Source organism: Pan paniscus, chromosome 12 (genome assembly GCF_029289425.2).
Source record: "Pan paniscus chromosome 12, NHGRI_mPanPan1-v2.0_pri, whole genome shotgun sequence".
NCBI classification, from domain to species: Eukaryota; Metazoa; Chordata; class Mammalia; order Primates; family Hominidae; genus Pan; species Pan paniscus.
This window is the reverse complement of record NC_073261.2, coordinates 56,828,685-56,855,043: the sequence shown is the minus strand read 5'-3', so window position 1 is coordinate 56,855,043 and position 26,359 is coordinate 56,828,685. Positions and strand designations below refer to the sequence as shown.

At 43.4% G+C, this 26,359-nt stretch overlaps 1 protein-coding gene across 12 annotated transcripts in view; it reads right to left on the bottom strand.

Annotated features, from left to right (window-relative positions):
* Positions 1–26,359, bottom strand: part of AAK1 (AP2 associated kinase 1) — a 187,664-nt gene that overhangs the window by 102,589 nt on the left and 58,716 nt on the right. The gene's annotated exons all lie outside the window — the stretch shown is intronic.

Below are 26,359 nucleotides of genomic sequence, written 5' to 3'. Positions count from 1 at the left end.
CCTTTATCATAAAGCACTATTGCACGTTTTCATAAAATACACACCTAATTTTGTAAAAAGAAATTTTAATGGGCTTCAGTTCCAAATGTGGACTGTGATAATGATTTACCAGAGACTGCATGTTTGCATATTTCCTGTTACAATGTTCCTCAGTATTCAAATAAACACTAAAATTTATCATATAATCTTTAATTTTAACTGTCATCTCTCTAATCTTTGTACCTCAATAACATTTTCCATTTTCAAAAGTAGCATTGACACTTAGAGGTCTTATCTATCTCTCTCTCTCTCACACACACACACGCACACACACACACACTCTCCTCAATTCTAAAATGCATGTTTTTTACATTTTGCTTTTTAGGGTATCAGAATGTCTTGTAATAAAAATGTGCATTTAATGCAGTAGTATTTATCTTTTCTTTCCTCCACCCCCTGCCAAAGTTATTAAATCCATGATGTTATCTTATAATTAATCAGAATTGAGGAAAATAGTAGTGTAAATTACAAAATTTCTATGTATGTTCATAATTGTTTTGTAAATAGTATAAGTAGGATTCACTTCATTGATATTTAGAATTTTTTAAAAAATCACGGAACTACAGACTTCACAAGAGTGGCACTCCTAGAGAGTATTAAGTCCAAGTGTTTTGCTTTATGCATAGACAAACCAAGAGAGGCTTAGGAGTCCCATGGCTAGTTATGGGCAGAAGGTGGGGTGGTTCTCTCTCCTATAAAAACCATGTGATACCCTTTAGGTAATAAGGAAACAGCTGACAATGTTGTGAAACAAAAGGTGGGAACAGGTATTTCCTACAGTTCAATGATGCCCGTCACTGCTGAAGGACAAGGCAATTCTTTCAGATGCTGCAATTTGAGATAACTACCACCAGATGGGAGCAGTGTAGTTTTCTTTGTAGGTAGCAAAATGACCTTTACAGCCAGGACTGAAGAAATGGGTCAGTCGCCTACCATGCAATCCAGTAAGCACAATGGCTGACAAGAGCCAGCCCAGATTCTCAAAGCCTATGACCATGATAAATCTAAAAGCAAATCAGTGAATCACTTTACTTAACACAGATGAAGCCACATTGTCAAGCATCTATGCCTATAAAAGGGCTTATCTGCAGATGAGAAGCATTTAAATCACGAGATCAAAATCCACGCCTAACAGGACTTGTCAGTCTAAAGATGTTGGTCACTATCACTGTGTAGTTGGCCAAATGGAGATGTAAACTAGGTTAGAAGAGAGGAGATTGTGCCATTCAAGGTACTTCTCATGCACAGCCCTGTCTGTCACACGGATCAGGGTGATGAGATTCTCAGCCAGAGCTTAAGAGGGTTCAGGCTATTACGGAAGGAGGCTGTCAACAGAGAAGACTGTCAATAGAGATGTTTATTTCAGCCTGAGTTGCATCCCAAGATCTAGATTAAAAGGAAAAACCTAATGGTTTGGACAGAGGTAAGAAAATCTTAACATTCAGTAGCCTGTGTCAGTCTCTCTGCCTACTGGCATTTTTTGAAACACTCAGATAATCTCATCTGTGAATCTATTGAATCATAAAGATAAAAAGGATATGATCTATTATGTGAAGCAAGCAAGTGAAGTAGGCAGGATAATTTTGACACAGACATGCTTTGCCTATTAAATATGTAGGATTTTTTTTATGTCCAGAAGAAAACATGTTTTCTCCCATTTTCCCTAAAATATATAGCATTTTTGGTCTTTCTCCCCCTAATTGTTGATGGAGATGTGGATGGCTATTTATAGCTCACCATGAGTTTAGAGGTTTTGTCTGTTTGGTTTGCCTCTGGATTGTCATGCCATAAAATAGTGTTTAACACACAGTGAGCATTCAATAATGAACTAACTCTCTACTTAAGGTTTCTACAGAAGACAGAAAAGGCTACATACAGATAGTAGCAGAGAATATGGGAAACGAATGTGATGGCTCATGTAACGGGATGGCCACCATGCAACTCCAGATCATTGTTGCCATGTGGGAATATGGACCTGGTTTTGTCGGATCTGCTAATTTCTAAAGATGAGCTAGAAACCCAAAATTGTATGTGAAATCTCCACATTTAAACACTGGCAACAAGTCACCTTTTAAATTAATGCTGTTCAGGTCACCATAGCACAGAGGCCAAAGAAAACACATCTGAAAAGCTTTAGATAATCTCCGAGCCTCCAGTTTTCTATGTCTGATCTAGTCTAACACCTTCATTTTACTCAAAGCCAAGAAGGGGAAGTGACACAGCTCATGTTCCACAAAGTTAAAAGATGATTTGCAAATGAATTCCAACATATATATAAATATTAGCTCAGACATTCATCACCACAGTTCTTATCTTTCTTCCCTCAAGATGAGTTTACGGAATACTCCTCCCACCCAGCATGTGTATACGACTTATTTTAAAGGCATTTCAAAATAAATTATTTCATTTGTATTCACACAATGACTGAATAAGGTAGGCGAGCAACCTATCATATTCATTTTCCCAACAGGAAAGACACGCAGAAAGATTAAGTTCCTTTCACAAGAATGCACAGAGCTAGTTGGTGGCAGAGTTCAGATAAGATCCCTCATCTTTAGAAATTTTTATTTTTATATCAACTTCACATATTATACAATCCACCCATTTTAAGTGTACAGTTTGATGAGTTTTCGCAACTGTATATACCCACACGAGTGGCTGTGGCGATAGCCAATCCATCACTGCAGATAGTTCTTCAGGTACCTTTGCAGACAATCTCCCCTCCCCTCCCTCACCACCCCGTGTATTAAATAACTTTGGATCTGCTTTCCATCCCTATAGTTTTGCTTGCTCTAGAATAAATGGAATCCTACAGTATACACTGCTTTGTCTGGCTTCTTTCACGCAGCATAACATTTCTGAGATTCATCTTCATCGTTCCATGTAGTTTTTGTTTTTTTGGTCAACTAGTATTCCATTGTATACATATTCCACAATTAGTTTCTTCATTCACCTGTTGAAGGACATGTGAATTTTTTCTAGCTTTCGGGTATTATGAATTAAACATTCATACAGAAGTCTTTTTTATGGACATAGATAATTATTTCTCCTAGGTATGTACCCAGGAATGGAATTGTTGGGTCATACGCCAAGCGACTATTTCCCTTTATGTATAAGAAACTGCCAAGCAGTACTCCACAGTGGTTGTGCTATTTTACACTCCCAACAGCCACATACGAGAGTTCTGGTTGTTCCACATCCTTACCAACACTTGGTGCTGTATTTTTCATTTTAGCTATTCTAGTGGGTGTGTAGTGACATCTTGTTGTGGTTTTAATTTGCACTTCCCTATAGATCCTTCAACATTTAAACTCCTAGGATTAGCTGCTTCCCATCACTTTCCTGATAAAAGGTTTTAATAAGCATAGGATCATGGAGTCACCAATGAAATTACTGAGATAACTTGGACTTCTACCTGCTAAATAAGCAAAGATGACAGAAGTGCCTAGTTCTTTGCTGGGAGAAGACAGTGAGTGAGAATTTGCAATACACAGAGGAGGGTATTACATAAATTCTAAAATCTCTTTTACTTCTGATATCAACATGAGATCATGGTCTTCAGACTTTTAAAAAACAAAGACAGGCCAGACACGGTGGCTCATGTCTGTAATCCCAGCATTTTGGGAGGTCGAGGCGGGCAGATCACAAAGTCAGGAGATCAAGACCATCCTGGCTAACATGATGAAACCCCGTCTCTACTAAAAATACAAAAATTAGCCAGGCGTGGTGGTGTGCGCCTGTAGTCCCAGCTACTTGGAAGCCTGAGGCAGGAGAATTGCTTGAACCTGGGAGGCGGAGGTTGCAGTGAGCTGAGATTGCGCCACTGCACTCCAGCCTGGGCGACAGAGCGAGACTCCATCTCAAAAACAAAACAAATAAGCAGACAAATTAGCCAGGTGCACTGGTGCATGCCTGTAGTCCTAGGTACTCGGGAGGCTGAAGCAGGAGGATCGCTTGGGCCCAGGAGGTTGAGGCTGCAGTGAACTATGATGGCACCACTGCACTCCAGCCTGAGCAACAGAGCGAGACCCTCCCTGTCTGTAGAAAAATAAATAAAGACAAAGATTTAAACACTCTCCTTGGGGGCGTCACCATAATATTCAATTCAGCAATGGGGCTTTGGAAGAAGCAGCAAGTAGTATATCTTCTGGCTCTATATTCAAACACTGAATCATGGTAGAGGGTGCCAAGTCCCAGGGGCTGTTCTGAATGAATCAGGACACCAGTGACTTCCACTTTGCAAGGAAAAGTGAGGGAGGGGAAGGTAAGGTGAGCAGGAAGAGGAGAAACACACCAAAGTGATTATCTGAGAAGTGATGGGAAACAGCTGGGCAGATAATGAGAATGATTAGACTAGGAATATGAGACAAAGAAGCCCATCATGGTGCTGAGACAGGGTTTCTGGGTTTGCTGCCAAAGAGGTTTGCTGGATATTTTAAAATCAGGCCTAGATTCTAGGCACTGAAATCATCAACTGTTTATTTCTTGCAGGTAAAAGGAAACTGCACTCCTAACATAAGTCCTATATACACTTTTGGGAATGAAGTCCACTTGTCTGAGATGGAAAGATGACACAAGCCAAAAGAGCTGGAGGATACCAAATGAAGAAAAATCGCATCCAGGCCCATTTTCTGCTCTTCGTTTTCCAATTTTCTGCCCTACAAACTCTTTGTTTCTCTTTTAAAATAAGGTGAAACTCAACAGATGCTGCTTACTTAAAGCAGAAAACAAGCATAAAATAATAGTCTTCTGAAGCTTTTCTAAGGAATCAGACAGATAATTCAGTTAAAGTGGGTTTCATCCAGGAGACGTAAATGAACACTGAACAAGTTGCTGGATCTCTCTGGCCTTCATTTCCTCATGGGCAGAAATTAAGACTAAATTAGGCCAGGCGCGGTGGCTCACGCCTGTAATCCCAGCACTTTGGGAGGCCGAGGCGGGTGGATCACGAGGTCAGGAGATTGAGACCATCCTAGCTAACATGGTGAAACCCCGTCTCTACTAAAAATACAAAAATTAGCTGGGTGTGGTGGCGCATGCCTGTAATCCCAGCTACTCGGAAGGCTGAGGCAGGAGAATCGCTTGAATCAGGGGGTCGGAGGTTGCAGTGAGCCGAGATCGCGCCACTGCACTCCAGCCTGAGTGACAGAGCGAGACTCCATCTCAAAAAAAAAGAAAAGAAAAGAAAAGAAATTAAGACTAAATGAGTGCTATTTAAACTGGGTTCCTCCAAGCCCTAGGATTACAGAAGGTACTTCAGTGGCTGCACGAGGAAAAACTGACCTCCCTCCCTTACAAGGGTAGGGGGCTCTGTACACTGCTTCCTCCTCACCTTCAAAGTAGCTCTACTTTTAGCTGTGTAATTTTGGAGAAAGGCTAGAAAAAAAAAAAGGAGCAATTCTGCTACAAAGGAGAGAAAAATTTACCCCCCAAATATTCTACAGCTCTAGGTATAAGTATTTTATAAAGACAAAAAGACTACACCACTACAAGTCATGCAAATAGCCCTCACTTACATGCCTACCGAAGGTGTAGATGTGTACAGGCAGCTTTTAGGGAGGGCGCTATGCCCCGCTTCACCTTGAGACATGTAGTATTCCTTTAGAGCCCAACAGGTTAAGTTCGAATCCTGGCTCAGGCAAGCTACAATTTCCCTGAGGCTGTCCTCTCACCTGTCAGGGGCTTTCACTTCATGCTAAAGCCCTTCTTCTGACATGCAGGCTATCTGACCACGTGATTGTCATCAACCAGCCCCTAGGTCGTAGTCCTTCAATCAGGACTGTGCACCAACTCACAATATCCTCCCCACCCCCACTCCTACCTCAAAGCTTTGGGGATGATCAAATGATAAGCAAAGCACCTAGCACACAGAAGGTGTTCCTGCCTTTCCCTTCCACCCCCACCTCCCTGCAAAAACCACTTTGTATTTGTATGATACATTACTTATCATAAAATTCTAAATCTGGAATATCTTCTCGAGATCAAGAGCACAAACCCAAATGCCTGAAGAGCCAGGGAGATCACATAAAGGAGTGACACAGTCCAGCTTTAACGAAACGTATGGAGGGTGTGTGATGACACAGACTCACTGTCAGGAAGATCACAGGGAGGAGTGGGGCCAGTGGCCCTGAGAAAGTTCATGCCCCTGCTCATGGGGCAGCCATTCCTCAATGCCAGCCAATTGCTGTCACGAAGGAACATGGGCTAAGAGTTGTCAAGTCTTTTGACTGCTAAAAACAGCTGGATCTTTAGGTGAGAGCTCCTGATTTAAAAATCAGGCAACAAACTTTAAAAAATCTCTTAAACCTTGTGCAGTTTAACGAAAACACATTTCTAAGCTAGGACTGAACCAGACGGCCCTGCTTCCGTCTTTACAAGGGCCTGTGAAGTCAGCAGTTCATGTACTACAACCTCCACTTGACCAACTGGGAAACTAAAACACAGTGAAAAGCCTAAGCATCCTCCTTAGTACTGCCACCTAGTGGCCGGACCAGGGCTAGACTGCAAGGGTGTCAACTGGTGTCCCCTCTCAAGCTGCTGTCCCCTCCCTGCAGCAGCAGATCATGCAGGAACACCTTCACTCCCAGGGAAGGGAGAAGGGGAAGGGAGAAGAGAAATGGCACAGTGAAAGGCAAGAGGGACTGCCCACAGCTCTGCCTGTCTAGCTGATCAGGTGGGAGAGTGTCCTCTCCACGGTGAGAGCTTGGGTGTACCATTCAGGTGGCAGAGTATCCTCTCCACGGTAAGAACCTGGGTGCACTATTCAGGTGGGAGAGTGTCCTCTCCACAGTTAGAACCTGGGTGCACTATTCAGGTGGCAGAGTGTCCTCTCCACAGTGAGAGCTTGGGTGGACTATTCAGGTGGCAGAGTGTCCTCTCCACAGTGAGCTTGCGTACACTATGCAGGTGGCAGAGTGTCCTCTCCACGGTGAGAGCTTGGGTGGACTATTCAGGTGGCAGAGTGTCCTCTCCACAGTGAGAGCTTGGGTGGACTATTCAGGTGGCAGAGTGTCCTCTCCACAGTGAGAGCTTGGGTGGACTATTCAGGTGGCAGAGTGTCCTCTCCACAGTGAGAGTTCAGGTACACTGTTCAGGTGGGAGTGTGTCCTCTCCGTGGTGAGAGCTTGGGTGGACTATTCAGGTGGCAGAGTGTCCTCTCCACAGTGAGAACCTGGGTGCACTATTCAAGTGGGAGAGTGTCCTCTCCATGGTGAGAACTTGGGTGCTCTATCCACAGCATCTGTGAGCTCCCACAAGGAATGACCCCCAAGAGGCTGATCAACACCCATCCACAACTTACATTGAAGACAACTTTGCCAAAAGCTTCGGAAGGAACAAAAGTTTTCAAAACTCTAGAACAGATGGCAAGGAGCACAGCAAAGTTTTTTCCAGGAGAAAAGGTCAATGCAAAGCATGTGTCAACACTGATTTCAGTGGGGGCTTGGGGTTTGTTTTTTTAATGTCAATCTCTCCTCACTTGCCTCAATTAAAAATCACCATGTGCCAGCTCCTTCTGGAGAACATGTCAAAGCAGTCCTTTCCCCAGGCAGATAGAACACCCAGATGGGGGATGACTTGAGGTTTTCAACTCCCTCTCTCCCCACTCAAGCTGTGGGCACAAAATCAGAGACTGGCAAACGGTGGTGGTTGTGGAGGTGGTACAGAAACATCAACAGAACCCAATCGAGGCCACAGCCCAGGCTGAACATGGCACACTGGCCTGGCTATTGGCTCTTTCTCTCCAGGACTGTTATGATTGATTGGGGAGGATCTCCAGCTCAGGAGGTTCTTTTTGGGGGTTTGGCAAGAGTCTCCCTCCTCCTCTCAAAAATTAATTTTCCAGGAAAAATACTTGCCTGGAACAAAAGGGAAGAGTTTAAGAAATCAAGTTGGTTCACAGATACCAGAGACTTTTTGATTACTGCACCTAGAACCACAGCACACTGGGCCTGGGCTATCAGCTAAGGCTGACCAAGAAAGGGCCTTTCCACAAGCTACCCGCCCCCACCTTTGCCGTACTGCTGCCACAGAGTTAGCTATCTGGCAAATGTAGAGAGATATGCTGAAAGACATCAGAAACTTAATATCATTTGAAACTTCGCAATGGCTTCTCACCCCTCTTAGAATAAAACTCCAAATACTGACCAAGGCCCGCAATTCCCAGAGTGATGTGGTCTCTCTCCAACCTAGCTCATACACCTCCACCTTCCAGTGCTCACTCTGTTCCAGCCACAAGAGCCTTCTTTCTTCTTCAGCATTGCTTATGCTCCAATCTGCCTAAGGATCTTTGCACATGCTTCTCCCTTTGGCCCTTTCACCCCATTCTTGGCCTGAGCCGCTCCTAGTAATCATCCTTCAGATTTCAGGCTAAACGTTACTTCCTTGCTAAGCCTTTCCTGATGGTCCCTGGCCCTCACTCCCATATGATTAAGTTCTTTGGTATACACAGCACCCTCTACTTTCCCTCCAGGACATACCATGAATATAATTAAACACTTATAGGGTAATTCCCGGTTGCATGCCTTCTTCCCCTGTACACTCTAAACTGCACAAGGGCAGGGACGATGACTGATTCACTGTGGCATCTCTGTCACCCAGCACAGTGGCTGCTCCACAGCAGGTTCTCAAGTGTTTGTTATACAATGTGTTTGCCGAGTACCATAAAGGATACCAATAAAAAATTTTTAAAAAACAACAAAACTACAATGACAGCAACAACAAAAACCCTTACCAGACCTTCAGAAGGTTAGAGTCTAGTATGGACTAGAAGGGACATATATTAAGAGAACATCCTCTTGGTGAAAAGGTAGAAAAAGCCTGCACTGCTCAGCCTGGCACAACTGAGCAGTGTGAGACAGGACTGAACCCTTCACCCCAGGGCAAGTGCTCAAGGTGGAACTTTAAGGGGAGCTTCACAGAAATCTCTCTGCTGTCACAATAATAAATACTTGTCCTACACACTATTGCTTCTTTCAAAAATAATAATTGTGCTGGAAATCAAAACGCTCTTCAGTTGAGAGGGAAAAGAAATGAAACACCCTATGCTCGATCCTGAAGCATCCCTTGCCTAAAGGAATGGAGAGCCTCTTGGGCATAAATTGTGCTCATCCCTCTAATCCACCGGGGCCACAATCTCCTAGTAAGTGATGAGCAAACCAGAGCAGCAGAGGTCAGCCGGAGGGAGCAGCATCGGTGCTCACATGTGTCAGTCCCCACCCATGCTACAGACCTTCAAGCTGTGGCTCTGATCATTTCAACCAGGACACCATGTGTTAGTGGACTACATTCTCCAAAAGAGAATGGGAGACTCAGCAAAGCTGAAGTTCCAGCTGACATTCTCTCAGCTCCCAAACGTTAATTCGAGAACATTCCAGTTCAACTTCATGCTTCAAAGCTTACACAGTTTTCCACACTTACTGCTTTTGTAGAAAGATCGGGTTAAGTAACTGTGAATCCTGAGCACTTTCTAGTGTAATGATGTGAGTTTAGTAGCCAGGTTATGGAATACGCACTGGCATCAAAGGTACATAAATGTTTTCAACTTTTTTTTTTTTTTTTTTTTTTTTTAAGACAGGGTCTCGCTCTGTTACCCAAACTGGAGTGCAGTGGTGCAATCATGGCTCACTGAAGCCTTGAACCCTCAGGCTCAAGTGATCCTCCCAGCTCAGCTTCCCAAGTGGCTGAGACTAGAGGTGCATGCCACCACACCCAACTAATTTTTAAATTTTTTGTAGAGACAGGATCCTGCTATGTTGCCCAGGCTTGTTTTCAACTCTTTAGGTTTCCTTAGAACTGGTCTCCAGACACAACTACTTTTTCCAGGTCATCCTATTCTGCCCTGACCCTCCTATGTTCTGAAAGATGGGCTCTCATGCTGGAAAGCAGGCTGACGTTTTCTTAGCTCCCAACCATTAGTTACAGAGCATTCTGACTTAACTTCGTGTTAAAGCCTTTCCTCTGACATTCAGGCTATCTGACCACACAACTGTCATCCATCAGCCCCTAGGTCGTGGTCCTTCAATCAGGACTGGGCACCAGCTCACAATATCCTCCCCACCCCAACTCCCACCATTGCCAAGTTGATTTCACTGAGTCTTAAGAATTCTATCCCCAAACCCAGAATCCATCCCTTCTACTGCACCCCTGATGCCCCTTAGCTCAGGCCTTCCTCTTTTCTTACTGAAAAACTAAAATAGAGTCATAAGTTTCTGTGCCTCCAGTCTCTTTCTAAAACTTGTATGGAATAACTCCTCTTAAAAGCATTCATTAGTCCCTTCGAGCCAGAGGAAAGTCCAAATTCCTTAATGCAGCAGAATATAAGAGCCTTTATACGTTTCCCCATTTTATTATGAAAAATTTCAAACACACAGTAAAGTTGAAAAGATCAAACTGCAAACATCCATACACCCACCACTTGTAGAATCCACAAGTATTAACATTTTGCTATACTTCTTTTATCAGCTGTTTATCATCCATCTATCCAAACATCAACTCATCTCATTTTTGATGCATTTCCAAGTCAGTTGCAAACCTCAGTGCACTTCCCCCTAAATACTTCAGCATACATATCTTTAGTATTCAGGGTTCATCATTCTTTTTGGGGATGAGGGTAAATAAAATTTATTTACAGTGAAATGTACAAATCTTCAGTGTGCTATTGGATGAGTTTTGGTAAGTGAACACACTCAGGTAACCCAAACCCCCATCAAAATATAAAATCTTTCCATCTCACACAAAGTCCCTCAGGCCCCTTTCCAGACAATCCCACCCAAATCCTCCCATAGGCAACCGCTGTTCTGATTGTTTTCATGTATTATTAGTTTAGCCTACTTTAGAACTTCAGAAAAATAGACTCATATGGTATGTGCTTTTTTGTGTAAGGATATTTTACTCATCATAATTGTTTATGTTGTTGAATGTATTAGTAGTTTGTTAATTTTCATTGCTGACTAGTATTTCATTATTTGAATAAATCTGTTTGTCCTCTCCCTTACGGATGGACACGTGGGTTATTTCAGATTGGGGCTGTTATAAAGAAAGCTCTAAGAGCACTGTTGTACAAGTCTTTTTGTGCCATGTTTTTATTTCTCTGGGGTAAATACCTAAGAGTAGAAGTGCTGGGTCACTGGATAGGTATATGTTTAATTTTATAAGAAAGTGACAGAGCTTTTCTTATACCAACAATGTGATTGTACCATTGTATACTCCCACCAAAAATGTATGACAGCTCCAGTCCCTTTATAATTTGAATATTGCCCTTTCCTCACTCAGCCTCATCTCTCAATACTCCCTCTTCCTCACCTCTGCTCCTCCCAACCCAACAAACTTTCAGAACTTTAACCTTTTTGCTGCTTTATTCTCAGGAGGTTCACACATGCTGTTTCCTCTGCCTGGAATATCCTGTCTCAGTCTTCTGCTTGACAAAATGAGTTTACAATTGTTAAAATAACACCTCTTCTGCAAAGTCCTCCCTGTCCCTGCCAGTCACCCAAATTTTCAGATTACCATACATGTGGCCTGAAGCTCTATTTTACCATACATGTGGCCTGAAGCTCTATTTTGTTGCACTTATCATAATGTATTGTGATTATCTTGGATGTGTTAATCTCTCCACTAGACAGACAAGGCAAAGAGGGAACCACTCTTTTCTGCCGTAGAAATGATACTTGTTATTCCTACCAGTGTAAGGATTTTGGATACTGTGAACCTATAAAAACAACATTCTAGGCTGTTCTCTAGGTAGGGCACCTGAAAAATGAGTCACCAAAGAAAATAAAACTAGCAAGGAGAGCTTCTTATTTATCTTGGAATACTCAGGGCTAATACAGTGCTTAGCACGTGGTAGATGATTAATAGATGTTTGGCAAATTAATAGCACATCCAATCATGTTGCTTCCCTACTTATAAGTCTCCTCTAGCTCTTGATCATCTACAAGATTAAATCTCTTAATATGATGTACAAGGCCAGTCATAATCTGGAACCCACAGTGAACTCCTGAGAGTGCCTGGCCAGTGTTCTCTGATGCCTCTGTGCTTTTCTGTATGTACCCTGTACTGGAATGTCCATCCCCTCTTTAACTGGTAAACTCACAGCTCTAAGTCTAGGTGTAGATCAAACCAGGACTTCTCTGTGAACTTTCACCCAACACAATGCCCACCCCCATGCCCACCCTGATTTTTTCACCCTGATTATATCCCACTTGTATGCATTCTAGTCTTTCTTGCTAGGACTATATTCTCTCACAGGGCAAGGATTTTATTTTTATTCATTGTACGAAACACATTGGCCTAGTTTATCATACTCTTCACCCTATGCTAAAATAATGATTAGAGATGTATTATGTCAAGTGATCCTCTTTCCCTCCCACAGCTAACTGGACCAGGAGAGGACACCTGGAGTGCATTCTCCCTTGAGAATCCGAAGTGATGACCTAGGAACTGTAATCAAATGGTGCTACACAACCATGTAGACTAGGCTGATGGCTGCTACTGTCAGCCATGTGTGTTCCAGAGAGACAGACAGAGAGGCAGACAGAAGAACTACCTGGTAACTTCCAACACCCACAAAATCTAGCTTCACTTCCTGCTGTTGGGTTCTGGGAGGTTCCCTTGTACTTATCCAATACACTCCTTTTTACTTAATCTAATCTGAATTAAATTTCTGTTCCTTGCACCCAATGACTCTAAGTCACCTTGCACCAATATGTCTGTAGAACATATGAGCTCAATAATATGGGTTTCAATAATTTTAACAATTACAGGCTTTAATAGAAACTACCCAGAACAGAGTGTTAAAATATAATACTAAAAATTACACTTGATGAGTTAGAATTTTTAAGATAAGGACTAGATTTACATTAAAACAGTATTTGCATTAGTATACTGAGACCAAGGAAGAAAAATGGTCAAATACCTATTTGGGAAAGGACAGACACAGAGAAGTGGACAGGGGTACATGGCTTGCACTGTTACCTTTCTTGAGCTGACAGATCAGTGTTAGGGAGGACAGGAGCCAAGATCTCTGCCACTCAGAGCACTCATTACCTGGGAATGCTGTGAAGATGGTTTTCACCTGGGATTATCAGAAAGCAATCGCAGAGAAGAGGATTAAGCCCTCAAACAGGAGGAAACACATAGGCTGGAGTCTTTCATATCAGATGAAATAAAAGCCCAGCCACAGACAAACCTGGCAAGGCCTGTGAAGAAGGTAAGTTTCCAAGAAGGACCAAGGAGCATGCCAGCACCAACTGATGAACTGAATTACATCAGGGGAAAACTTACTCCACCTTTGGTGTGAAACCAGGGTCAGGACTAGGGTGAGGGGAGTGAGGTACTTGCCCTGAGCACAAAAGGACAGACTCAGAATTACTGATTTTTTCTTGGTCTTGGGCTGCAGGGTGGCTGAGCACAACACTGTTACTGATCCTGTCTTTATTCTAAATTCTAATATTTTGTTCACCATGGTTGTTTGCATTAATTTTTATTTTTAAAAAACTGAGGCCAGGCATGGTGGCTCACACCTGTAATCCCAGCCGAGGTGGGCAGATCACCTGAGGTGAGGAATTCGAGACCAGCCTGGCCAACATGGAGAAACCCCTGTCTCTACTAAAAATACAAAAATTAGCCAGGTGTGGTGGCACACAACTGTAATCCCAGCTACTCGGGAGGCTGAGGCAGGAGAATCCCTTGAACCCGGGAGGAAGAGGTTGTAGTGAGCCGAGATCATGCCACTGCACTCCAGCCTGGGCAACAAAAACGCAACTCTGTCTTTTAAAAAAAAAAAAAAAGCATACAAATATTCTTTATCTTGATTACTGAGTCTTGAGTGCCCCTTAAATTCTGCACTTGAGGCGAGTGGCTCACCCCAGTCCTGGCTGTGTGAAAACGCTGTATGCACAAGAGAGAAGTCTGCCCAGGCACTGATCTCTCTGTCGTCCTCTCACTGTGCTTCCAAAAGACCTGAGAGGTCAAGACATTCCTCCGGGTAAACAGAAACCTAGTGACTCCAAGGAAGTGAGAGCTGGGTAATAGGAAGAGAAACAAAACTGAGGAGTCAGTTTCTGGCTCTCAGTGGAAGCTCCAGCGATGCAGTAAGCTCCAGGGATGGCCGACTCAGCCCTCTTGGGCAAAGCTGAGATCAGACTTGACTCAGGCTCCAAATAAAACATAAAGAAACCCAGCTTCCCTGAAGCAGAGACCTAGCATTAACAACCTAAAAACCAAATGAGTATAAACTCATCAACTAGATTGATAATAAATGGGTACCAGGCAAAACAGAACAGAGACAGAATGTGGGCTGGGGAGGAAGGTGGGTCTTCCATAACCAGAGTCTTGGGGGCCTCAACAAAGGGTTGAAGAGAGAGGCCACGAGGTCAGTGCAGAGCAGTCAGAAGCCTAAGGAAAAAATATCTGAAGCTTAATTAGGAAAGTGCTCATTCATTCAGAAGCCAGGACAGGGCACCAGGACAAACCAAGGTGTCACACGGTTTAGACAAGATTTATGCTAAAACAAGGAGGAGAAGTAGCTCTGAAGAAGAACAGGGAATCCCACCTGACCTGGAAGGAAGACGAGGAGCATTCCACCCAAGTATCTAATGCTAGTGGTAAGGCTACATGTCAAAAAATGTTGAGAAGAGGGAAAGGAATGGGAGCTGAGTAATCCATAAGCTGCATCGGCAAGTAGTCTCAGTGAGGCAGAAAGACCTCTGGTAGAATGTTGGCTGGCGTGTGCCTGGAAAGCAATGTGGCAATATGCATAAAAACCCAAGAGATCTTTCAACTCCAAAATTCCACTTCTAGGAATCCATCTTAAGGAAATAACCTGAAATATCCACAAAGTATGTACAAAAATAGTTAAGACAGGCCAGGTTTGGTGGCTCACACCTGTAATCCCAGCACTTTGGGAGGCCGAGGCAGGCAGATCACTTGAGGTCAGGAGTTCGAGACCAGCCTGGCCAACATAGTGAAACCCATCTCTACTAAAAATACAAAAATTAGCTGGGCGTGGTTGCGGGTGCCTGTAATCTCAGCTGCTTGGGAGGCTGAGGCAGGAGAATCACCTGAACTTGGAGGGTAGAGCAGTGAGCTGAGATCATGCCACTGCACTCCAGCCTGGGTGACAGAGCAAGACTCCATCTCAAAAAAAATAAATAAATAAAAATAAAGTCAAGACAAAAAAACTATAAACATAAAAAATAGAAGTCACTTAAATGCCCAATGAAAAGAGATTAGAGCCAGGCATGGTAGCTCAAGCCTGTAATCCCAAGCACTTTGGGAGGCTGAGGTGGATCACTTGAGGTCAGGAGTAGGAGTTGGAGACAAGCCTGGCCAACAGTGAAACCCCATCTCTACTAAAAATACAAAAATTAGCTGGGTATAGTGGTGCACACCTGTAATCCCAGCTACTCGGGAGGCTGGGGCAGGAGAATTGCTTGAATCTTGAATCCAGGAGGCGGACGCTGCAGTGAGCAGAGATCACACCACTGCACTTCAGACTAGGTGACAGAGTAAGACTCCCTCTGGAAAAAAAAAAAGAGAAGAGAAAGAGAGAGAGATTGGGGCTGGGCATGGTGGTGTATGCCTGTAGTCCCAGCTACTTGGGAGGCTGAGGCAGGAGGATCACTGGAGCCAGGGAGTTCAAGGCTGCAGTGCACAATGATCCCGCCTGTGAATAGCCACTGCACTCCAGCCTGGGCAACATAGCAAGAGCCCATTGCCTTAAAAAAATAAGAGAGAGAGAGAGAGATTTGGTTTAAAAAAAAAATAGTTTGTTTATACGAAAGAACATTCTATAGCTAGTAAAATATTGAACATTAAATGTACACGACGGGGATGGTGGCTCATGCCCATAATCCCAGTACTTCTGGAGGCTGAGGCGAGAGGATTTCCTGAGGCCAGGAGTTAAAGATCAGCTGGGCAACATAGCAAGACCTCATCTCTACAAAAACAAACAAAATAGCTGGTGGTGCACACTTGTGGTCCTAGCTACTCGGGAGGCTGAAACAGGAGGATCACTTGAGCCCAGTGATCATACATTAAACTATGATACATACATAGTTCATACATTGAACTATCATTGTGCCACTGCACTCCAGCCTGGGTGACAGGGCGAAATTCTGTCTTTACAAATAAAAATACGTATAGCAAAAAGACTACAAAAAAAAAAAAAAAAACCACACACACAACAAAATGCTGTGACTAAAACAAAACAAACAACTTCTAAGACTGATTTACTTGTGGATGATGATCTATGTTCTATAATGACCATATATTATCTTTTTTTCTATGAAAATACATTTTTGGTTGTTTGTTTTTAGAAAAACCTGTCCTCCAAACTTGAGGCTTGTTAAGAAGGCGACCCTCCAAGAAGGACCGGGAGCACACTAGCACCAATCAATGAACTGAATTATGTGAGGGGAAAACTTCCTTTGTCTCTGGTATAAAACCAGGGCCAGGACTAGGGTAAGGGGAATGAGGCACTTGCTAGGGGCACAAAATTTAGAAAGGTGCCAAAAAAACTCAGTAGTTCAGATAAATACTATTTTACTGCAATATTTTTTAAAAATTGAAATTAGGGCAAATAAAATCCAAGATAAACAAATTTTTTTTTTTTTTGAGACAGAGTTTCACTCTTATTGCCCAGGCTGGAGTGCAATGGCGCAATCTCGGCTCACTGCAACCTCCGCCCACAGGTTCAGGCGATTCTCCTGCCTCAGCCTCCCAAGTAGCTAGGATTACAGGCACGCGTCAACATGTCGGCTAATTTTTGTAATTTTAGTAGAGACAGGATTTGGCTACACTGGCCAGGCTGGTCTCGAACTCTTAACCTCAGGTGATCCACCCGCCTTGGCCACCCAAAGTGCTAGGATTACAGGCGTGAGACACCGTGCCCGGCCACAAATTTCAAATTTTTAAATAAAGACAGGATCAGTATTTCAGTATTGATTTTTCTTTTTGCCTCAGGCTCCAATATGGCTGGGCTCAGCACAGTTACTGATCCTGTCTTTATTTTAAATTCTGATACTTTGTTCATGGAAGACTTTTTGCATTAATTTGTTTCTTGCTTACTGTAATCCTGATGGGCTAATTTCCTAGAAAATGTTTTCACCCTTCCATCATGGTCAGGGCAGTGGGGCACACCAATGCCTGTCTGCTCTAATGCCAGCCCTAAACAGGAACAAAAGAAGAATGAAAGTACCCTGGAGCGGGGAATAGCCTGGTCTAAAGAAACCCACGCACTCTCTCAGGCCCTGCCAGACCACAACTCCTATGAAACCCTCCTCACTCTCCACTAGCCCAAGCTCTCTCCCCAGTGACTTTCTGGGATTAAAACAGAAAAATCCATTAAGAAAATACACAATGTACAATGATTGACAACCCCTCCCTAACCACAAGGGGAGTGTTAGTCTTTAACAGAATACTATTTTAAGATACATATATGTTAACAATTATGCTTGAGGTTTTTTTTTTCTAACTTTTATTTTAGGTTTGGGGATACATGTGAAGGTTTATTAATTATGTAGGTAAACTCGTGTCACGGGGGGTTTGTTGTACAGATCATTTCATCACCCAGGTATTAAGCCCAGTACCCAATAGTTATCTTTTCTGCTCCTCTCCCTCCTCCCACCCTCCACCCTCAAGTAGACCCCAGTGTCTGCTGTTTCCTTCTTTGTGTTCCTAAGTCCTCATCATTTAGCTCCCACTTACAAGTGAGAACATGCAGTATTTGATTTTCTGTTCCTGCATTAGTTTTATGCTTGAGTTTCAATGGAGGTATAAACACATAAGCATTCCAAAAACAAGTGAATCAGAGTGAATGAAAATGATTAGCTCAATTAACCATGCTTATGAGAAGTTTATCAAAGCCTAGGTCCACCTGGTGATTTCCGTATATGCCTAGAAAAAAATGGCCTCTAGAGCCTCGCTTCTACAAGATCAAATAAATGACCATGGAAGTGTCTCCACCTTAGATAGCGGTCTGAAAAACTGCTCTGGTAACAACATAAATATAATCCAAATATAAAGGGGAAGAAACATACATGCAATATCATTCTCCACGGCATTAAGACCACATGGCCTAGTCCCTACCAGACCTTCACATCTTCCAGCTACTTAACAGCACATCTGTTTAGGACACATCCAAAAATAGCACTATTGAGATTCAGCTCTGCGCCAAGCACTTTCACATGCATTACCTAATTGCATCCTCATGACAAGCCTGTGAGGCGAGTACTATTACACCAGTCTTGCCGACGGGGAACCAACTGCAGGTTCACTCTGAGCAGCAGAACCCCTGTCTTCTGCCCAAAATCTGGTTGTTTGCCCAGTGCTCTTGGCCTGTGCCTAGCAGGCTCATTTCTTAAAGCCCACCTACAAGAGGATCCTCCAGCATGTTCTACTGTGCTTTTCTCACCAAGTTACCCATCACTCATCAGAGACTCAAGGCCCAGTTTACCAATAAGTAAAATGAGACACCGCAAGGTAAGAAATTCACCTGACTTTCCACTGTCTGATCTCTGACCCCACGTACTTAAGAGGGGGCAGGGTGCCATCCTGAGGAACTAGACTACTCTGTAGAATTTACTCCCCCGCTGTGAAGAAGAAATGGTGCCCTAACACTCATTCCAGGTGAAACATCCCCTCTACCCTCCATGACAGGCAGAGCTGAGTGGCAATATGGGAGAGCGCCAAGAACTACTGGTACACAGTGGAGATCATTTCCCAGACCAGGCTGTGGTAGGGATTTCAGCTTCAAAGATTGAGTTACATTCTTTCCTTCCTGGCCCTAACCCCTACTCTTGTCCTTTGTACTTGCCTCAACAGCTGGAAGCAGGGTGCAATCTACACTGTGCCAAAACAGGAGGCCAGGGCAAGACTTCTCTTAATCCCCACTCACCACAACTGTCTCCACAGGAGGCAGGAGGGACTCAGACCAAGAGCCAGCACATTCCCATGGGGGCTAGCGCTGTAGGTTGGGGAGGGGGCAGGGATGGTGGAGATGGTGGACTTATTCTTAAATTCTATTTATTTTCACCATTCCTGGGTATTCCTTTCACCTTCATCTTCACTAAGGCACCCTAAGCAATTCAGTCTCCCAAGACAACATGATCTGAGGTGGAAGGAAGGGCCAGAGTTGGAGAAGAGGAAGAATTCATTGCATTCTCCACCCCCTTCCCTCCCTCGGGCTGTTAAAGGGAACAGGGCCACCTCGCCTCTCAGCTTTCAAGCAGTAATTAATTACTACAAGTCCAGGGCTTTAGATGAAGTGAAAAATGGTTAGCATTAGACAAAATCAGATCTTGCACACATCCCGATAGGGTTACATTAGTAAGAAGACGTGATGGGAGTGCGGAAAATGTTTTCAGTGAAATATAGAATAGAAAGATGCCTTTAGGCTTTTCTCTGAATGCTGAATAGTAAGAGATGCTGACTGTGGTCAGAGCCTGCTTCATGGCAATTAGTGATTCAATCCTAAGGAAACCTGAGAGTCCAATGCTGAGCACATCAACAACCTGGCTCAGACTAGTGTTCAAATGCAATGAGATCCTGCTTGCAGGTGCACCACCTCCTCCCCAACTCCCACTGATCTATACAGCACAGCTACCCACTTTTTTATCTGAAGCTATTTCCAGGGTCAAAAATGCCATTTAAAAATCTCTGAACACCGAGAGGAGCCACCATTCCTCCCTTTCCACCACCCCAATCTACCAACACTCTGAAGTCCTAAAACGTCCCAAATCCCTCAACGTTTACATTCCCTGCTTCTAAGTCTCCTCTATCTGAAGCCCAGCCTGGCTTCCCCTCCTGTCTCTAGAGCCCATCGTTTAGGGACTTCACTCCCTGAAGAAACTGTTCCCTCTCTACTGCCTTTCTCCCACCAGTGTTTAAACAAGCTCCAAGTCTCTCTGATCATAAAAAGAAACAAAAATCTCTTCATCTCTTTTTTTTTTTTTTTTTCAGACGGAGTCTCGCTCTGTCGCCCAGGCTGGAGTGCAGTGGCGCGGTCTCGGCTCACTGCAAGCTCCGCCTCCCGGGTTCACGCAGTTCTCCTGCCTCAGCCTCCCAAGTAGCTGGGACTACAGGCGCGTGCCACCATGCCCGGCTAATTTTTTTGTGTTTTTATTAGAGACGGGGCTTCACTGTGTTAGCCAGGATGGTCTCGATCTCCTGACCTCGTCTTTACCTCTTTCTTGATCCAACTAGCTACCACCCCTTTCCTCTCTTTCACAACTAGACATTTCAACCTGTCTATTCTCTCACTCTCTCCACATTCTACCTCCCAGTCATTCAGAAACCTCTTATGAAGTAGATTCTGCCCTCTCCAAGGCCCAGGACCTCTCTGTGGCTCAATCAAGCAGATGGTTTTCAGATGGTACCTTGTGTGACAGCTACTGAGCACTTTTCACTGGTGACATTCTTGAATCACTCTTTCCAGCCAGGCCTGGTGGCTCATGCCTGTAATCTCAGTACTTTGGGAGGCAGAGGTGGGAGAACTGCTTGAGCCGAGGGGTTGAGACTAGACTGGGCAACATGGAGAGACCCCATCTCTACAAAAAATACAAAAATTAACTGGGTGTGGTGGTGCATGCCTAGAGACCCAACTACTCAGGAGACTGAGGTGGGAGGATTGCTTGAGCCCGGGAGGTGGAGGTTGAAGTGAGCTGAGAAGCTGAGACTGTGCCACTGCACTCCAGCCTCAATGACAGAGCCAGACCATGTCTAAAATAAAGAATTTTAAAAACTACTCTTTCCTTTGGGCTTCCAAAGAAAAGGACATGACATGCTCAGTATTTCCCCTACATCTCTGTCCACTTCTTGATCTCCTTTAGAGTTGTTCGTCTTCCTCCTGTTCCTTAATTGCCAGTGTTTCCTCAGCGTTCAGTCCTGAGTCATCTCTGTTCACCCTATAAATGCGCCCTGGTTGATTTCACCCATTAGGCATTTAAACATCCTTTAATTACATTCATAATATTGACAACTATCTCCAGAGGTCCAGACCCATATATTTGACTTTCTCAATTAAGCTGATAAACATTTCCACTTGTAATTTTCACAGGCACCCCAAACTCAACATGTTTAAAACTGAAATCAAACCCCAGGTGTCCCCTCCACACATACCTCCCAAGCCTCCCTTTCTGTGTTCCCCAATGCTGTGACCACCATCTACCCCATTTCCTGTCTTCAGAAACTCCCTCTCCCCAATATCCAACTAACAACCAAATCTTGATGATTTGTCTCCATCTCTTTCAAGTCTGCTAACTTCTACCCATACTAACAGCCACTGGCTTATTTCAGATCCTCCTCATTTTTCTCCTAGACTACTAGAATTTCTTAGTGTACTCTCAGAACAGAAACCTTTGGTGGGGGTCTGTGCAACTCAATGATCCACCTTTCTCTGGACATCCCCTCTCCTCCACCCATTATGTTTGTACTAAAGAATACCCTTTCCCCATCCTTGCCAGACTTCATGGGACCATCATGGACATCTGATCCACACCAGGCAACTCAGATTCTTTCCTGGAAAAGTGGAATTTGGTATAAGTATGTGCAGACAACTTAAACTACAGCAAGTGAAAAGTGGGAGCTGCACGGAAACCATATGGTGCCATAGGAATATTGAACAGAGAAAGTCTATCTGCATTAAAAAAGAAGACCAAAGCAGAAGCAGAAAAAAAGCAGAGATGAGAGAGAGAGAGAAACACTCCTGGTGGCCTTTTTCTTCCTAATTTCAGACTCTTGGCGAGGGTCGGTAGCACTTTTGCTCCAGGTTCCGTTAGAAACACCCACCAACTTGTCTTTTTCACATTTCCCTTTTTATTTCAGCTCGTTTAAGTAGATAACTGTTAATGTGCCCACAGAGTGTCTTGGTTAATACATTTGAATCCACTCACTTCTTCTCACTTGATCTCAGCTCTCCTATCTATAAAACCAAAAGACTGAATTACATGAACTCTATGAAGGCTTTAATGCACTACATTCTTTAAGCAGAGTATGTGTGCTTTTTCTATATTCAGTCTAATGCGCAAAATGATGGTCACCACCAGCCCAAGGACAGTCATATGCATATTTAGGGTTGCATTTTGTTACAAGTTTTTAAACTATGCAAGTTTACAAGCAAATTAGTAAAAATGATCTTTTTTTTTTTACAGAAGTACATGTAAGTAACACATGCTTTACATATTAGATATTTAATAAGTAGCTTATGAATTTATCTAGAGCCTGCTGAGAGGACAAAAGGTTTTGTTTTTTAATTTTATCTATTTATTTATATATTTTTTGAGACGGAATCTCACTCTGTCTCCCAGGCTGGAGTGCAGTGGCACGATCTCGGCTCACTGCAACCTCCGCCTCCCGGGTTCAAGCAATTCTCCTGCCTCAGCCTCCTGAGTAGCTGGGATTACAGGCACACGCCACCACACCCAGCTAATTTTTGTATTTTCAGTAGAGATGGGGTTTCACCACGTTGGCTCCTGACCTCATGATCCACCCACCTCAGCCTCCCAAAGTGCTGGAATTACAGGAGTGAGCCACTGCGCCCAGCTAGTTTTGTTTTTTTAAAAACAGTGCACTACAATCAGTGTGGCATTGTAGAGTGAATGTATTTTTTTCTGCAATAATATAAGGATGACTAGTGAAAAGTATTCTCTAAATACGTTTGAAAATGGCCCATTTGAAAATGGACTGGCCCACCTGCCGAGTGTCAAATGAGATTGCTAAATTGCAGAGCAATGTTTTAATTCAGGGCTTCAAAAAAGGGAGTAATTTAAAAATGTACATTTATGATAACAGGTTGAAAATTGACATAAAACACTTTCTTTAGGTTAAAAATAGATCTTTTTTGGGCTGGGCATGGTGGTTCATGCCTATAATCCCAGCACTTTGGGAGGCCGAAGTGGGAAGATCACTTGAGCCCAGGAATTTGAGACCAGCCTGGGCAACACAGCGAGACCCAGTCTCTACAAAATAATTTTTTAAAAACTTAGCCAGGCATGGTGGTGTGCATCTGTGGTCCTAGCTACTCAAGAGGCTGTGGTGGGAGAATTGCTTGAGCCCAGGTGGTTGAAGCTGCAGTGAGCCATGATTGCGTCACTGCATTCCAGCCTGGGTGACAGAGTGCCCTGTCTTTAAAAAAAAAAAAGTGCATTTTTGAAGATAAATCAGTGTCGTGTGAAAAATATTTTTTTTAAAGACAAATTTTGGCTTTTGCATTTTGTAAAATTCATAAGCTACTTATTAAGTATCTAATTTACAAAATACATATTACATCACTGATAAAGTACTTAGTAAATAAATAGCTAAATGCTGATAGAGTCTGATTCAGCAAGCCTGAGTGGGGCCCTGGATCTATTTTTTACAAAAGCCTCACAGACAACACAGATCATCTGCCAGTTTGGGGGGAAACACTGTCCCAGGATCAGGACATATTTCAGATCTCTTTGAAATAAGAAGTAGAAACTGCAGTATACTGAGAACACTTAGAATAGAATCAGAGTATCTCTATACATGAAAAACCTCCGTGTGTGCGTGTGTGCACGTGTGTGTGTGCGTGTGTGTGCGCGTGTGTGTGCGTGCACACATGCACAAGACTAAATTAAATAAACCCTACCAGTGGTTTCGGGGTAGGAGAGGTGGTGAGGAAGTTCGCCCACGCTGGCTCTTTTGGTCTGGGGAAGGAAGCTAATGACTTTGCAAATTCCTGTCCCCTAAAAAGACCTGCTACTGGGGGGTGAGGGCGGAACATCATAACCCACATTCTAAATGGCTATTCAATATTCTACAGAGAAACCTCTTGCCAGCTGTCTGCTCAAGCTAAAAGTTCGAACGTTAAAAAAATCAAGTGAAAGACACAAGGTTAGTCCACACTCCACAAACGGCGTCCAACAAGAAGTGGTGGTCAAAAGGAAGAGAAGAGACAGACTCAGATGTGGAAATAAAATTTTCTGTTCCAAAGTCATTGCAAACTTACAGAAAGAATGCTGATGTCTAGCATTTCAAAACTCTTCCCTGGAGCTCTGAGGACTCTGTTGCTGGAAGTTAAGACACCAGTGAGAGCCCCATATTACCCCTACAGGGTTATATCTGTTGACTGTGCAGTTACACCCACCGTGATCATATGTAACTGCCACAGCCACAGAACTCCTGGCAGCAATTCAAATAAAACTCCACGTGAGAGATACCAAAAGGCAACAGAAAGAACCATCAGGAGTCAGGAGGCCTAGTTGTGGTCCAAGTTCCACAAATAACAAGCTATGACCTTGAGCAAGTCACTATACTTCACTGGCCCTCAGTTTCCTTATTTATAAAGTGAAAGTGAGGGACATAAACATCTCTCACCTTTGGAGCTGGACATTTGCCACATTTTGGTGATTTTTCAGGGATATGAAATACACCAAATAACCTCCGAAATTCTATACAGGGATTTGAATTACTAATTCTTTAAAAGACAACATTGCTTTCACACTGGAGTGTGGTGGTGAGCAGAGGATGGAAGTAAATTAAAAGAAGCTCCCTGACAGGTGGGAAGTAGAGGCAGGAATTAGGGAAGCATTACTTCCTTGGGGATATTCACTCTTTATGCTGCAATCACTCTGATCTCCCTAATATAGGCACATTTTTGAAACCTGAAGGCAAAGAGATTTTCTGTTAAAGATTCTCTGAAAGAGTGTTCAGGAAGTTTAATAATTTCCTTGAAAGTCACTCCTTGTATGTCTACTGTACAAGCAGTACAAGCAGTGTGTCCACATCCTCCTGGGTCTCGGCTTCATGGCTGAAAGTCCAAAGAGCCCGTTCAGCATTAGAGCTATACCCTTAGTGGGTCCAAAGACTCACTCTCTTCACCTGCCACTTTCTTGATATATGTACAATTTTTTCATCTGATTCTTGGCCCTGAGTCCATTTAAAGGCAACTCACTAGGTGCCATGAGCATTGTGGTTTGTGTTTCTATTCTAAGTTGACTTCGTTCCACTTTTTCAAGTTTCTGGATATTTTTTCAAGCTACGGATCTTCATCCACAGCACAAAATGTCCACTTAAAAAAATAAAGTGGATTTCTCACTCTTTCCCCTGAATGGAAAAAAAATGTCTTAGTTGTCTCTCCAGGTAAACCTGGGGTATCAGCCATGTTCTGACAGCCAGCTTCACCTGACCACCCTTCCCTAATAAGGAACCTCTTTTACAGAATAATTAACCTTCTACACTGCTCTCCAAGCTAATGGGGAACATCTGCTTAGGAGCCCTCCATGGCTGCTTCATCTCCCTCCCCGCAAAACCCACCCGCCTCCTTCAAGAAAGGCCCTAATGATTCTGGTATAGTTACCTTCTCTCCCTACCCCCTTTAACAATCTAGCATCTTCCTTAAAAAACACAATCAGGGAATCCTAACCAGGCAGGCGTGACTCCTAAGCAGATGGCAGGCCTCATAATTAGGTCATTACATAATACCTCTTCTCTAACTAGCTTCTCTCCACCTCATTCCGAGACTCTGGGTTGATGAGCTTTACACTGTGGTTACTTTAATTATAATTCGCTCTTGGGAACTTGGTAATACCATGTTTTGATAAAAGAAAAGAAATGGGGTAAGAGTATAGGAAAGTCAGAGTCAGAAGGTTGCTTTCAGCTTCAGTTTTGAATAGTCCAGACTTGTACGGGTAACTTTTTCTCTTGGTGCCTTGGTTTCCCAACTTGTTTCAAGTTGGGAACTTGACTCAAGCCAATCTCCAGTTGCACTGGTTCTAATACAGGACTCAAGCTAAACGTTACATCACATGACATGATTTCTAAGGGACACTACGTCACATTTAGGTGTCAGGTCAGGCTCTTGGTGACACACCATTGAACTAGATTGCACAAGGTGGTATCCTCACGCACACAGGCAGCGACTGGTCTCAGTAAGATCCCAGGTCAGCATCAAGTCTTTGAACTCCCTCAACCTTCAACCCCAGGCACTCAGAGACCTCGATTACTCACCAGGAAATCTAAAGCCTTCCACCTCACTTCCAGTGCAGCGTCCCCACTCTGGTCTCCCTCCTTCTCCTAGAGCTTTCCACACTCTAAAAATCACTGTTCCCTTTGCCCAACAACTACACTGCCTTTCTTACCAATCTGTTTTTAGGGATCCTGGGTCTCATACCCATCTTATATCTGTATGAATAGTCTACAGTGAAGAAAAGTCATCTACGTACATGTTCCCATTTCCTCATCACAATAAACCCAAATTATCATTTTGTAGATTCAAAAACTGAGGTCGATAAGTGTTATCCAAAAAAACTACATAAAAATTCAAGCTTTAATTGAGGATTATAAGAAGAGACTATTCTATGAA